This window comes from Tursiops truncatus, chromosome 3 (assembly GCF_011762595.2).
Source record: "Tursiops truncatus isolate mTurTru1 chromosome 3, mTurTru1.mat.Y, whole genome shotgun sequence".
Classification (NCBI taxonomy): Eukaryota; Metazoa; Chordata; class Mammalia; order Artiodactyla; family Delphinidae; genus Tursiops; species Tursiops truncatus.
The window spans coordinates 160,347,282-160,362,147 of record NC_047036.1 but is presented as its reverse complement, the minus strand read 5'-3'; the positions used below and the strand labels follow the sequence as shown (position 1 = coordinate 160,362,147).

General features: G+C 55.7%; 1 pseudogene; it reads left to right on the top strand.

Moving 5' to 3' along the window:
• Nucleotides 1-3,197: 3,197 nt before the first annotated feature.
• The window catches only part of LOC117311892 (mitochondrial coenzyme A transporter SLC25A42-like), a 14,627-nt pseudogene continuing 2,958 nt past the window's right edge, over nt 3,198-14,866 (top strand).

Genomic DNA, 14,866 nt, shown 5'->3' with positions numbered 1-14,866 from the left:
GGCTCAGTAGTTGTGGCGCAGGGCTTAGTTGCTCTGCGGCATGTGGGATCTTCCCGACCAGGGCTCGAACCCGTGTCCCCTGCACTGGCAGGCAGATTCTTAACCACTGAGCCACCAGGGAAGCCCCCATCACTGTTGACAGCACTCTATAAACACCTGGTCTGCTTCCAGTCTTTGCATCGGGACAGCCTCCCACCTGGGTTCAGGTAGGTTCACTCATTAGTGACAGCTGGGTGGCATCCTCCTGTGAGGGCTTAGGTCACACACTCTCCCTGTCCCCCCTCTCCTCGCTCCCCCATAGCTTCCCATCCAGCCTTCATACCTTCACTGGGACCAGCACCTGGCTGTGGCCTTACTGCCCATGAGGCTTCATGCTCACCTGTCTGGGGCACAGCACACGTTCCAAGGCGTCTGCTAAATCACCTGCAGAGAGATGCTCCCCGCAATCTGCCTCAGTCTCATCTACCAGTTGCATTACCGTCCCCACACATGCCAACAGCCCCCCACCAAAGGTTAAACGCACTTTTCTCATTATGATGCAGTCTGGTACCTGTCATGTTTTTAAGTTATTTTTTTTTCCTTCCCAGTGACCCGGCTGTTTCTTTGCCTTTGTCTTGAGTTTTTTTGTTTTTGTTTATGAAAGGGCAAGAGCTCTTTACTTCCTAGGAAAATAGCCTTTGGCCTAAGAGGCAAAACTTGAGACCTCCCCCACCCCCAACCCCACCACTGCCCCAGGACAGGAATCTCCTTCTCTCCGCCCTGCAATCCTGGAGAGCTTCCTGGAGGCACCGGCCCCGAGGGAAGCAGCTTGCAGACTCTGGCTGCCCCTTCTGCTTGGGGTTGGGGGGCCTGAGGCACCCCAGCTTCTCCTCCAGAAAGGATCTTAGATTCCTTTCGCCACCAACTGTCTTGAGACAACAGAAGTTTATTCTCTCACAGTTGTGGAGGTCAGAAATCCCAAATTAATCCTCCTGTAGAGCCTTCTAAGGCTCTAGGGGAAGATTCCTCCTTGTCTCTTCCAGCTTTTATGCTTTGTGTGTTCCTTGGCTTGTGGCTTGTGTGTATCATTCCAATTTCTGCCACTGTCTAAACACGGCCTCCCTGCCTGTATCTGTTCTCCTGTCTCTTATCAGATCACTTGTCATGTTGTTATGACCTACCCTCATCCAGGGTAAGGATCTCTAGATCTTTACCTTAATTACATCTGTGAAGGCTTTTTTCAAATAATGCCACATTCACAGATTCCAGGGAGACATGTCTTGGGGCGGGGTGGGGGGGGGCACCATTCAGCCCCCTGCAGGTGCCTTCCCGGGACTCAGCCTTGGCGCTGTGTCACCTGCAGTGACACGCTTTTGTAGGTCTGCACTGGTTTGTGTGGTGCCTTTGTTTCTGTTTGCATCCACCACACCGAGGCTCTGTCTGAGCCCTCTGCAGAGCTCCCAGGGCAGGCCCTGGGCCGGGCCAGGGGAGGGAGGGAGGCAGGCAAGTGCTCAGACTCTAGACTGTATGAGGCCGGGACTAAAGGGCTGGATCCTTTCTCAGGAGGGCAGTTTGCAGAACGTGTCCACATTCACCACGCCTGACCCAGCCCTAAGAAAGGCCGCACTGGGAATTCCCCAGCGGTCCAGTGGTTAGGACTCCGCACTTCCACTGCAGGGGGCACGGGTTCGGTCCCTGGTCGGGGAACTAAGATCCCACATGCTGCGAAGCGCAGCCAGAAGAAACAAAGACTGCACCGTCTGCATCCAGGTGCCCAGGTGTGAGGACAGTCCCCTGGGGTCCAGAGTGTTGGGGGGTGCCACTGAGCAGCAGCTAGACGCATGGAGGGTGATAGAGTCACGGTGTCCTCCACAGACTGACACCCCAGCCACTGGCTGGAAAAGATCCCTAAGGCCTAGTTTCTCTTTATTTGTTTGTTTGTCTGTGAGCAGTGTTTAGGTTTATAGAAAAATTGCAAAAGTAATACAGAGTTCCCCTCCACCGCACACACCCAGTTTCCCGTATTAATACATCTTCCTTTGGTATGGTACATTTGTCACAACTGATGTACAAATACTGATCCATTATTATTAACTGAAGTCCATTGTTTATTCACATTTCCTTAGTGTTTCCCTAATGTGCTTTTTCTGTCCCAGGATCCTCACATTACCTTTAGTCGTCACATCTCTTTAGGCTTCTCTGGGCTAAGATAGTTTCTCAGACTTTCTTGGTTTCGACGACCTTGACGGTTTTTGATGAGAACTGGTCAGGTGTTCTATGGCCCTTGGCCCTTGGTTGGGATTTGTCTGGTGTTTTTCTCATGGTTGGACTGGGCTTTGGAGCAGAGGACCACAGAGGGGAAGTGCCTTTCTCGTCACACACACACACACACACACACACACACACACACACACCCACCGTGTCCTGGCACGCGCCATCAGTGTGACTTATCACTGTGGTGTTGACCTTGATCACGTGGCTGAGGTGGCGTCTGTCAGGTATCCTCACTGTAAGGTTACTCCCTTCCCCCCTTTCTGTGCTGTGCCCTTTGGAAGGAAGTTGCCACGTGGCCCACACCTAAGGGGTCGTGCTTACGCTTCCCTTCCTCCAGCACTGAGCATCTGCGTAATTTATTTGGGATTCTTCTGCCTGGGAGATTTGTCTCTTCTCCCTCATTTATTTATTTATTCAATCATTTATTTATATCCATGTGGACTCTCGGCTATTTATCTTACACTTCGGGTTATAATCCAACACTTCTGGGACTTCCCTGGTGGTCCAGTGGTTAAGACTACGTGCTTCCACTGCAGGGGGCACGGGTTCGATCCCTGGTTGGGGAACTGAGATCCCTCATGCCTTGGTGCAGCAAAAACAAAAAACCAACAAAAAAACCCAACACTGCTTTATTGATTTTGTTGCTCAGCATTCCTGCTTTGGCACGAGGAGCTCTTTGTTTGCCTTTGTGTCCCATTTTCACAGTCCCATTGACTTTGGTTCCTGCCTGACACCTCAGGGTGGTCCAGGCTCATCGTTGAGTTTCTGGCCCCGTCTTAGAAGCAGCTGTTCATCCCCGAGCCAGGGACCATTTTAGGTAGGAAACAGCGGCAGAGGCCACCTGGAACAGAATCCTGCTTGTGCTTCCTAGGATGTTTCGTACCAGCGGGTGCCTGGGAGGACCTGGAGGGCAGGAGGGGCTTCCAGAGCTGGCTCAGGGGGCATCTGCCTCGTTTGCATCATTTTACAGGAAAGCATGTTGATTCATTGGGTGATTTTAAAGCAAGGGATACCTCCAAGCATACCGGTGCCCAGTGGCATCTCCGTGACACCAGTCCTTCATCCTTTTTTTCCTCCTGGTCCCTCCGTGTGGTTGGCTGAGCTTTGAGTGTGCCTGCACTAGGAGGTTAAAGGTAGGTTTGTTATCCGAAAACTGGGTTCACGTCGTGGTGGGTGTCAAGCAAATAGACACAACTAAGTCAAAGATGGGGAGAAGGAAGATGTATTACTTGAGGTTGTTAGGGTGGACCCCGATCCAATAGGACTGGTGTCCTTACAAGAGGAAAAGACATTCTTTCATAAGAGGAAATTTGGACACGAGCCTGTGTTACCTGAAAACTGGGTTCATCTCTTGGTGTGTCAAGCCAATAGAGACAACCAAGCCAAAGATGGGGAGGGGAAAGGAAGGATTTATTATGACTTTCAGCAAGTAAGGGGAACACCGGGGACCTTTCCCAAAGCAGTGTCTCCCCAAACAGCAAAATTGGGAAGTTTTAAGCTCAGGGTACATGCATATTCATGAAGGGGCTTGAACAGAGGAGAATTCAGCATAGAATTGGGGCAAAGGTCCACAGAGTCCAAGCTTTAGTTGATTGAAGTCAAGAGGGTCAACATCATTCCACCCTCCACCTGGGTGGGGGCCTTAGTTCCCAGAGAACTCAAAGATATGTTTATTTTATGTCTATCCCTTGAGGAGGAACTAGGACTCTGCACTACTGTCTAACTGCCTTTTCTCTGTTCCTGCATTCCTTTGTTCGCTTTAGATCATTAATTACCGAGACCTGTTCAAAGGCAAGCATTGCTGCCAGGCTTAGCTCACAAAATGGCTTGGGCCAAAATGGCTTCTCTTATGTCAAGAGAGCCATTCCTGGTTCTCTTTCTCCGGGGACCCCCTAACTTATCTGCTTACAGGTTTCCAGGGAGGAATCCTTAAGTATTAGGACACTTTACTATAACTTGCCCGCAAAGGGCAGGCAGCCACACAGTAGGACAAAGATTAATTTTCTAAAAGTATTTCTGTGGACGGAGTCTCAGGTCCAAGCTGGCATAAGCCCAGAGGGCATTGGGCTCCAGGGCAGGTGGAGCCCTCCAGCCTCCACACCCTACACCCTGCCACGCCCCTGCCTCCTGCTGTGTGACCTTGCTGCCAGCTTAACCTCTCTGAGCCAATCTGGGCAGTTGGTACTAGGGTAAAAACAGAGGACTCAGAGGCCCATTTGTGAGGATGAAATAAAAGAGCTGATGAGAAGAGCTTTTGTAAATGATTAAGCAGTCAGGTCAGGGGACTGACATCCAGATGTAGGTTCGGGTGTCTTTATCCTGCAGAGAGACAGAAGCCAGGTTAGGAGAAGCGTGCCACTGGGCAATGCTGGCATCGGGCCACTTGAGGATGAATCAGAGGCCCCAGCTGGTGGAGGAGGCCAGATTCTCACCTCGTCCCTTCTTGCTCCCCAGGACTGAGTCTCCCGCCGTCCTGAGCAGGCCTGGAATGGGTAATGGTGTGAAGGAAGGCGTGGTGCGTTTGCGTGAGGATGCGAGCCCATCCTGCCCGCTCATGTGTCTTCAAAGGCAAGTACCCTGGCCCCCCCCATTGGGCATTCTCACCCAGTCCCTCTCCTGTACTCGTACCCCATTACAAATCACCCCTGAACACGCTGAGGGCGAGGCCGGGGTGATGCAGGCCGCCTCCTATTCCATTTTTATAGCCCCATTTGTGCTGTGGATCCAGCTGCCCTACCACTTGGCAAGAAGCCAAAACCTCGCTCAAATTTGGCTAGGATGTCGAAGGTGTCCTTGAGCCCCTTTCTCACTCAGATTTGCCAACGCAGAAGAATTAGCCAAAGGTGGGGTTGGCTGCAGGGGAACTCCTCGCTCCAGGGAGGAGTTTACCCTCAGCTCTGAAATTCATCTCCGATTACCCCTTCAACTGAAGACAAAAGCCTTATTCCCTCATAAAGAAATTGGATCAGGGACTTCCCTGGTGGCATGGTGGTGAAGACTCTGTGCGCTCCCAATGCAGGGGACCCAGGTTCGATCTCTGTTCAGGGGACTAGGTCCCACATGCATGCTGCAACTAAGAGTTCACATGCCACAACTAAGGAGCCATGTGCTGCAACTAAGTAGCCCGTAAGCTGCACCTGCAGGAGCCTACCCGCTGCAACTAAGACCCGGCGTGACCAAATAAATAAATAAGTAATATTTAAGAAAAGAAAAAAGAGAAGAAATTGGATCAGCCCTGTGCTTGTTCACCATAGAAGCCAGTAGAAGTTCTCCAGCTGAACCTAGAACATGACTAACCAACCCACCTTCACTGCCAGGCTGGCTCAGGCACCCGCAGGCAGTTCTCAAAGTCCATGGGCTCAAAGCCTGAAGCGCATCATCCTCTGGCCCTCCTGACCTTTCCCCAAATTCCAGGTCTCCCTGTGGAACGCCAGGTGGGCAGGAGGACTGGTTCTCGGGGCCACCGTCACCATGCTGGGGGCGGGGGCGGGGGCAAGCCCCAGAGCAGGCCCCATCCCTCACAGTTGAGTGAACTTCGCGTCAGAGTGTGAGGGAGATTGTGGCTTTCCCTCCACTGGCCCGATGGATCCCGCCAAGCGGACACGCCCAGCAAAGGCCCCCGTGCCTGACGTGCACTGGGACACGCACAGCGCCGGTTTTCCTCTGCGCTGGCTGGCACAACCCACTCAGTCTTGGCCTGCTTGGCCAGCCCAGTGCAGGGAGCTCCCTCTGCAAAGTCCCATTTCTTTAGTTAAGGAGCCAGGCATCTTCTTGTGATGTTCCCACTGGTGTGGATCCACTCTGTGGATCACCTGTTTCCTCTCCGTCGGGCTGCCTGCCTCCTTTTTCATTTGCAGGATCTCTCCATATGACGGGTATGGAGACTTTGACCATTCAGTGATGCTATGCCGGCCAAGCTCTTAAAGAATAAGCCAGCTGTGGTCATTTAAGAATCAGTTGGGGGGGCTTCCCTGGTGGCGCAGTGGTTAAGAATCCCGCCTGCCAGCGCAGGTGACACGGGTTCGAGCCCTGGGCCAGGAAGATCTCACATGCGCAGATCAACTAAGCCTGTGTGCCACAACTGCTGAGCCCACATACCTAGAGCCCGTGCTCTGCAACAAGAGAAGCCACCGCAGTGAGAAGCCCGCGCACTGCAATGAAGAGTAGCCCCCACTCGCTGCAATGAGAGAAAGCCCATGTGCAGCAACAAAGACCAACATAGCCAAAAAAATTAAAATTTTTTTTAAAAAAAAAGGTCAGTGGGAACTTCCCCGGTGGCGCAGTGGTTAAGGATCCACCTGCCAATGCAGGGGACACAGGTTCGAGCCCTGATCCGGGAAGATCCCACATGTTGCAGAGCAACTAAGCCCGTGCTCCACAACTACTGAGCCCCGTGCCACAGCTACTGAGCCTGCGCGCTCTGGGGCCCGTGCTCCACAATAAAGAAGCCACCACAGTGAGAAGCACGCACACCACAATGACAAGTAGCCCCACTGTCATCAACTAAGAAATGCCGCGCGCACAGCAGTGAAGACCCAACGCAGCCATAAATAAATAAATAAATAAGCTATGTGCTGCCCCGATGCCTCTTTAAAAAAAAAAAGAAGTCAGTGGGAAGCGTCTGCCGAAGGCAGCAGCAGCCTCCTCCACTAAGCATGTGAAGTGGGCTCACAGCATGTCCCTGGAGCGCCACACTGAGAGCTAGGGTTTAAGATGTGTGTTCCCCATGTGCAGAGCTCGCTTTGGTGATTGTAAGCACCACAGGTTGGCGCAGGAAGTAACCTGGTGAAGGAGATGGAAGGTACACATCGGCTCCACTTCTGGTGCCCACAAAGCACGTAGACTCCCCTTAGGGCATTCCCTTTGCTCACGGTGGCTCGAGTCAGCTGTCCCACATTGATTCACAGAGAGGAAACTGAGGCACAGGGCCTCGAGCTGGTGCCAGGAACACCGCTGAGCCTTCTGGCATCAGTGTCCACAACCCTCAAAGCAATAGGACCAAGGACGAGAACCTTGCTGTGTGACCCCACAAAAGGCAGGGTCCCCCGTGACAGGCCTCTGTGAAGCAAGAAGATGGAACCCCCTGGTGAAGCTTGGCCTCAGAAACTGAGAGGGGAAAACACTGCTGCGGGACTCTGTTCTTTTAGGGAGAGTCAGCTGGGCTGGTGAAGGGAGCACCGAGCCCAGACTCAGGCCAGGAGTGTGGACAGACCCAGCCCTTCCCCCTGAGCCACCTGCTGAGCTGAGCAACTTGGGGGTAGCCCTGGACTCCACCATGCCCACTCGGACCCAGGCTACCAGTTGTACCCCCAATGCCCCTTCATCCCGCCCCTCTCGCAGCCTCCCCTGGTCCCATCCTCTGCCATCTCCATCCTGGGTTTCACAGGAGCTGCCTCTTCTCTGGTTTCAGTTAAAATAGCCTGTTCACCTTCCACACTTCTCCATTTCTCTTTAGGCAAAGACCAGCCTCCTTGTCAGGCCTCCACACTCTGTGGGGTCCAGCCCCACCCACCTTTCGTCTCTTCTCTCTTCCCTGTGCCCGTCCCTTTCCCTGTGTCAGCCACCCTACCCTCCTTGTGGTCCCCCAGGGCCCCGCACTCCTTCTCACTGGCCTCTGAGCGTTGCGTTCCTCCCCCTCTAAGAGTGTCACACACACATGCGCACACACACATACACACAAGCCCTGCAGTTAGGTGTAACTCATCCTTCCACCTCGGTTCCTTACCCCTCACCCCGCATTCTCCTGGAGCCCCGAGCCCCCTCCTCATAGCCGCTCCCAGATTGGTGATTGCTCACACATTTGTCTGAAGGGTTAGTTCATGTCTGGCTCCCCCCGTGGACTGGCAGCCCCGTGAGGGGAGTGGGAAGGCTTGTACATGCCCCAGCCCCGCTCCACGTGTCTCTAGTCCCCTGAGGGCGCCTGGTCCGAGCGGACTTCACAGATTCCCGGGATCACTGAGCTACCTGCTCCTCACCAGCCTTGCGCGCTGCAGAGTGAGGACATGTGGGGCGTGTCCAGAAGAGCACTTCCAGAAAGTTCTGTGGCTGAGTCAGCAGCGGGGATTGGAGACTCCAACCCGATGAGCAGGTGGCTTCCTGTGTGACAACTCAGGTCTCCCTGGGCCTCTAGGGAAGGAGGGCTGTTGGAGCCGGGGCTCGGGGAGCCACAGGAAGACTTGGGAAAGCACTGGCTCTGAGCTGGCCACAGGAGTGCACAGTGCTGGTCAGCCACATCTGTCACCATCGCCCTTGCCTTGGCTGGATGAAGAGCCACAGATGCCAGCCAGCCCCTGAAGTCCTGATAGAAAGTTGTGGAAAGGAGACACCTGAACAGTCAGGGTCTGCTTGCCTAATATGCCCCACCCACTCCCCAGACCACCAGGAACCTTTCCCCTGAAACACTGCAGTGGGAGAATCCCTCACACACAGGTGGTGGGTGGAACCAAGGCTTGAAGGTAGGACAGGTCAGGGGTGACGCTTATGTTTGGAGTTCGTCCCGTCGTAGGCCATCTCCGAGAACTTGGAACCTCACGGGACAGCCCAGCCAGTGCATGACCTCTCATGTGGTTGGTCCCTGTGGCCCAGGAGGTTTTCACTGTGTCCCCACCAGGCTTTGTGGCTGCTGGACCCACCATGGCTCAGCCCGTGCCAGCATGCTTAGGGCCTAGCAGGGCTGTGTCACTCTGGCCACTGTGTGTCTGTCAGCCCTGGACCAGGGGGAGAAGGTAGACGCTCAGGAACTTTCCCGAGCAGAACAACGCCTCCTCTCCCTCTCTGATGACAGCTGCGTGTTCGTGGTGTTTTCTTGCAGAGTGATCACAGGCAAGTTCTTAGCTCCCTCCTGTCAGGGGCCCTGGCTGGCGCTCTTGCCAAAACGGCGGTAGCTCCCCTGGACGAACCAAAATAATCTTCCAAGGTAAACGCTGCCTGTCCATCTATCCCCTGCGATAGAGAAGCTGCCAAGCAACCCTCCTCCCCCTCCACGGCCCCCCAGAGACCGCTCTGCAAAGCGGTTTTTAAAACGCCTCTGTAGAATCCACTTAGAAAGTCTGTTAGTGTGTTAGGACTGACGTCACAAAGTACCACAACCAGGCAGCTTAGAAGAACAGGAATTTATTCTCCCACTTTCTGGAGGCCAAAAGTCCAAATTCAAGGTGTCTCTAGGATTGGTTTCCTGCTGGGGCCCTGAGGGTGGACCTTTCTTGCCTCTTCCAGCTTCTGGTGGCTCCAGGCATCCTTGGCTTGTGGCCGCTTCCCCCCAGTCTCTGCCTTCCCTCTGTGCCTGGGTCCTCTCCTCTTATAAGGACCCATGTCACTGGATTAGGGCCCACCCTCCTCTAGTGTGACCTCAGTTTAATTATATCTGCAAAGACTCTGTTTCCAGTTAAGGTCGTGTTCCAGGTGCGGGGGTGAGGACATGGCTATATCGCTGGGAGGACACAGTTCAAGAATCCATCTCCCTCCCTTCTTAGGGTTGAGCAGGCACAGGGTCCCCTGAAGATGAGGCCTTTCTGTCCTGCAAACGGTGGCCAGTGCCTGAGGGTTGCTGGGAAGGAGGACGGTTCACAACCTGGGACCCCCACCCCTCAGCTGTTTGGAGAGAGGACTGCTGGCCTCAGTTTCCTCATCCATATAACAGGAGCATTGATATCAACCTCCTCCCTGAGGAGGAGGGGGTGGAGGAGTGAGCTGACGTGGGAAAGGACGGGCATGCAGCTGAGCACACGTCCCTTCCCCACCACACACACACACATACACACACATACACGCACACACACACACACACACACGCATACCCAGGCAGCTGTGTTGTTCCTGGAACAGATGCTCAGCGTAGCGCCCTACAGGGAGCTTGGGTTTAACTCCGAGGCAGGTGGTGTGCATACGTCCACACAGACGGGAGCGCAAGGCTATCCTGGGAACACAGCCGACGCTTGGGAAGCGGAGGATGGGGGGGGGGCGTGAGCCAGCAGCCCTGGAGAGCGGGAGAGTGGCACTAGGGCTGCCTGGGCCAGGCTGTGGAGAAGAGAGGGCAGGCCGCAGATGTCAGACACCCCCGTGGCCTTGTCCTGCAGGAGCCAGAGCCCCTTGCTGACCCCACATGGCTGGTGGCTGGGATGCCTCCCCCAAAGGGGTCTGGCAGAATGGGTCCACATGGGTAGGGACTGCTGGGTGTCAACCCCGGAGGGGTGCGTCCTCCCACAGGCCCCTACAGAGATCCTCACTGTCCTCGGGGTCAGGTGGCAGCTGGCTCCCCTTCCTGGGGAGAAGCCGGTGTGCAGAGGGGCCTGGACGTGGGCCGGGGCGGTGACGAGGCTCCTGGGGGAGGCTGACTCTGCTGTGGGCGCCCCCACCTCAGCCTTGTAGGGGTGGGGGGGAGGCATTCCCAGGGGAGGGCTCTCACTCCCCATGCTCAGACCAGACCCCTGCGGAGTGGGTCATGCAGACTGGGGGAGGGTCCCATCCTTCATATCTCACACTCTCTGTTGTGTTTTGTTTTGTTTTTTTTCCAGTGTCCTCAAAAAGATTTTCTGCCAAGGTGAGCCACTAGGTCAAGGAGCCCCTGCTCTAGGCCTTCAGCTCCACCCTGCTGGGCTGGCAGCAGCAGAGGAGGAGGGCGGTAGAGTTGGGAAGCGTTTTTCAAGGTGCTTTTTCCCATTGGTTTCTCCCCCACCCCCGCCCCCAGGCCAGCTCCAGGGCCGCCGGGTGACCAGGCCTCCCTTGCCAGGCACCAGGGCAAGGCCACCCATCTGCACCCTGAGCTCTGCCTGGACACAGCCCACCCTGGGAATTGACGGGAGACCCCCCCCCCTGCATCCTTGGGGTAGTGTGAGAGGACTTGACAGTCTAAAGTCACAGTTGTCATATTTGATTTATTTTTAAACACGGAGCAGGTGCTACCTTCTTAATAAAGGAAAAGAAGAATATTTTAAAAAGCTAGACTACCAGACGCCAACAAACACCCTCTGTGGGGCTCTGAGCCTGCTCTGCAAGCCTGGGTCCCTCTGGCTCGCTTTCCAGTTCCCAGGCCGGAGGACTGGGGCTGGCGTGCGGGGGTCCTAGCGCAGAGCCCAGAGAATGCGGGGGAGGGGGACGATGGCTCCCCCCCAGGCGCAGGGCTGGGCCACGTAAGGTGGGCAGGGAGGTCCAGCGCTCTGCCAGCAAAGGCACTGCTCAGGCAGAGCCGGAGGCACTGACATTGCCCCTTTCCCCTGCCCTCCCCCCAGGAGGCCTTCCGGTCCTCTACTTCACCTACCTCAACGAAGGCTTCCTCAGCCTGTGGCGCGGAAACTCGGCACCATGGTGCGCGTGGTGCCCTACGCCGCCATCCAGTTCAGCGCGCACGAGGAGTAAACGCCTACTGGGCAGCTACTACGGCTTCCGCGTGAGAGTGAGCCCTCCCTCCCGCCCCCCCCCCCAAAAAAAAAAACCCTCTCAGCGCGATTACATCACCCTGTTATCCTGTCTTCCACCTGCTCAGCGTTTCAGAACTTCTCTTGTTTATCCGGTCTCCCCTCAGAACCTAAGTCCCAGACGGCCACTGATCCTACCTGTGCCCCAGAGCGGGTAGGGAAGGTGCTCGTTGTTCATTCATTCGTACGAGGAGGAGAAAGGCGAGGCAGCCAGGGCAACTTCAAAATGGCATCCACCAGAGACTCTCCCCCGCGCCGCCCGCTTCAACTCGTCTGGCTTCCTTGCAGCCAGTGCCGTTCCTCCATCCCTCCCCGCCCCCAGACCTGTAGGCACCCGGGGCGTTGGCCTCTGACCTTCTCACACCGACCCTCTTTCAGAGCCCTGCCCCCTTGGCCCCCCTCCTCGCTGGTGCACTGGCTGGAACGACGCCGCTTCGCTGACCTACCCCCTGGACCTGGTCAGGGCACGGATGGCCGTGACCCCAAAGGAAATGTGAGTCCTACACGCACAGCGACGTTTCACCAGCACGGGGGCTCTGTGTCTAGTGGGTCCCCGGGTTGCTCCCTCCCTTGGGCCCCTGGGGTTTGGGTCTGGGCCTCCACATCCAGCTGCAGACAGAGCTGGGCTGAGGCTCTGCTACCTCCCCCTCCCCCGGTACCGCAGGGCGGGCCAGGTGTGCGGCTCCACAGCTGTTCCAGAAAGGCCGTAATTGGGTCTCTTAGCTTGGGGATCATTTTCTGCTCCCATCCAACCCGCAGTGTTCATGTGGAGGCAGACCCAGCCAAGCGCTGAGCACAGCGGCGTGATCCCAGTGGTGAAGGTGGCTATGGCCTTGGGCGTGCATGGCCCCCTCGAATGCCAGAACTTCTGTGAGGTTTCTGTCGGTCAGCATCCAGGCCTGTCCCCGCTGACGTGGGAAGAGGCGAGATTAGCGAACTGAGGCCTCCCCCCGCCCCCTGCTCTGTCCTGCAGTATAGCAACATCTTTCACGTCTTCATCCGTATCTCCCGAGAAGAGGGGCTGAAGACCTCTACCACGGATTCATTCCCACCGTGCTGGGGGTCATTCCCTACGCCGGCTGAGCTTCTTCACCTACGAGACACTCAAGAGCCTGCACAGAGGTCAGCAGTGTGGAGCCCGGGCAGCACCTCCGCGGGTCACACCAGAGCTGGAGGCGGGTGGAGGCAGAGGGCACTAGAGTCCCCTGGGAGGGGCAGGCCGGGGGCCCAGGGTCTGGATGAGAAGACACATATCAGGCCAGCCCCGGGAAGCTGGACTCCTGACCTTTAATGCCTCATTTTGAGAGCACCTTGTGAAGTCCAGAGTGTCACCCAGAGGGCTGGAGGCCCCTGGTGCGCACACAAGCCTACGGGTGAAACCTAGACGGAGGGGAAGTGCCCTCGTGTGTTTTGGTAATTTGAGAAACTATAAAAGTACAAAGAACATTGTAACCCCACCCATCCTTCCCCCTCCTGGTCCGATCCGTCATTAACAAACTGCCTTATTTGCTCCAGGATGTTTTTTGTTAAAGAAGGAAAACGGTCCAGGTAAAGCTGAGATCCCTTGTCCAGAACCCCCAGCCCCACTCCCCTGAGCCTCCTTATTAGGGTGGGGCTCCACCCCTCAACTCTGTTGGAAACCCTTCTACCTGCGCTTTTGTGTAGCGGGAACAAGCCTTGTGCTGTTTCCTGGTTATGGGAAGCAAGTGAGCAGTCACCTCGTACACTTCTGGGTAGTGCAGCTCTGACCCATCCTTTTAGCAGTGGAGGGGGGAAGTCCCCATTGGGGCGCCGTGAGGCCATTTTGGGTTTTTCTGTGTCAGCTGACATCAAGAGCTCCTCTCCTTGTGTGGGTGTGAGACCCCGTTTTTTTGGTTTTACTCTCCATCCTCTGCTCTTCCATAACTGCTCTTGCCCTGGCGCCCTGCCCCTTCTCACCCCTGGTGTGCTGGCAGGTTCTTTAATGTTTTGCCATCTGCTGAGTGAGTAGAACATCTCCCTGTTTTTAATTCCTAGTTTCCAATTTACAACACATTTTTAAAGAACCCCTGTGATCCCTTGCTGCCCCTTCCTCCCTCCAGCCCACCTGCCCTCACAGCACACAGGGGAGGGTGCCTGTCAGGCAGCTGGGCTGTGGAGAGGGTTCCAGACATGAGTGATGTTTTCTTTTTTTCCAGTTTTTTTTTTTTTTTTTGCAGTACGCGGGCCTCTCACTGTTTGCTTCTCCTGTTGCGGAGCACAGGCTCCTGACGCACAGGCTCAGCGGCCATGGCTCAGGGGCCCAGCCGCTCCAAGGCATGTGGGATCTTCCTGGACCGGGGCACGAACCCGCGTCCCCTGCATCGGCAGGCGGACGCTCGACCACTGCACCACCAGGGAACCTTTTTTTTTTTTTTTTAAACATCTTTATTGGGTATAATTGCTTTACAATGGTGTGTTTAGTTTCTGCTGTATACAAAGTGAATCAGCGATAAGTATACACACATCCCCATATCCCTCCCTCTCGCGTCTCCCTCCCACCCTCCCTATCCCACCCCTCTAGGTGGACACACAGCACCGAGCTGATCTCCCTGTGCTATGTGGCTGCTTCCCACTGAGTGATGTTTTTTTCTTTACTAGATGAGAACAAGAGTGACTGGGTGTGAGCTCGTTTTTGGTCTTAGGACTTGGTTATATGATTCTTTGTGCTTTTCTGTCTTGTAAAAATCTTTTTCTCTCAAATTTGATTGAAAACGAGGACCAGTAGGTGAGGAAGTAGGGAAACTATGGCCTGGGTGGGAGGCCCAGGAGAGCCGGTCAGGTCCTGAATGCAGCTGTGACACTGCCGGCGCACGTGAGCGCTCGGGCGAGGGGGCACGGGTGTGCGCCCCCTCCCATCGCCCTCACAGCCCCTCCCCCCCTCCCCTGCAGAGTACAGTGGCCGCCTGCAGCCCTACCCCTTTGAGCGCATGATCTTCGGGGCCTGCGCGGGCCTCACCGGGCAGTCGCCTCCTACCCGCTGGTACGTGGTGCGGCGGCGCATGCAGACGGCCGGCGTCACGGGCCACCAGCGCACCTCCATCGCGCGCACGATGCACACCATCATGCGGAGAGGGCGTGGTGCGCGGCCTCTACAAAGGCTGAGCATGAACTGGCTCAAGGGTCCCATCGCTGTGGGCATCAGCTTCACCACCTTTGACCTCATGCAGATCCTGCTGCGG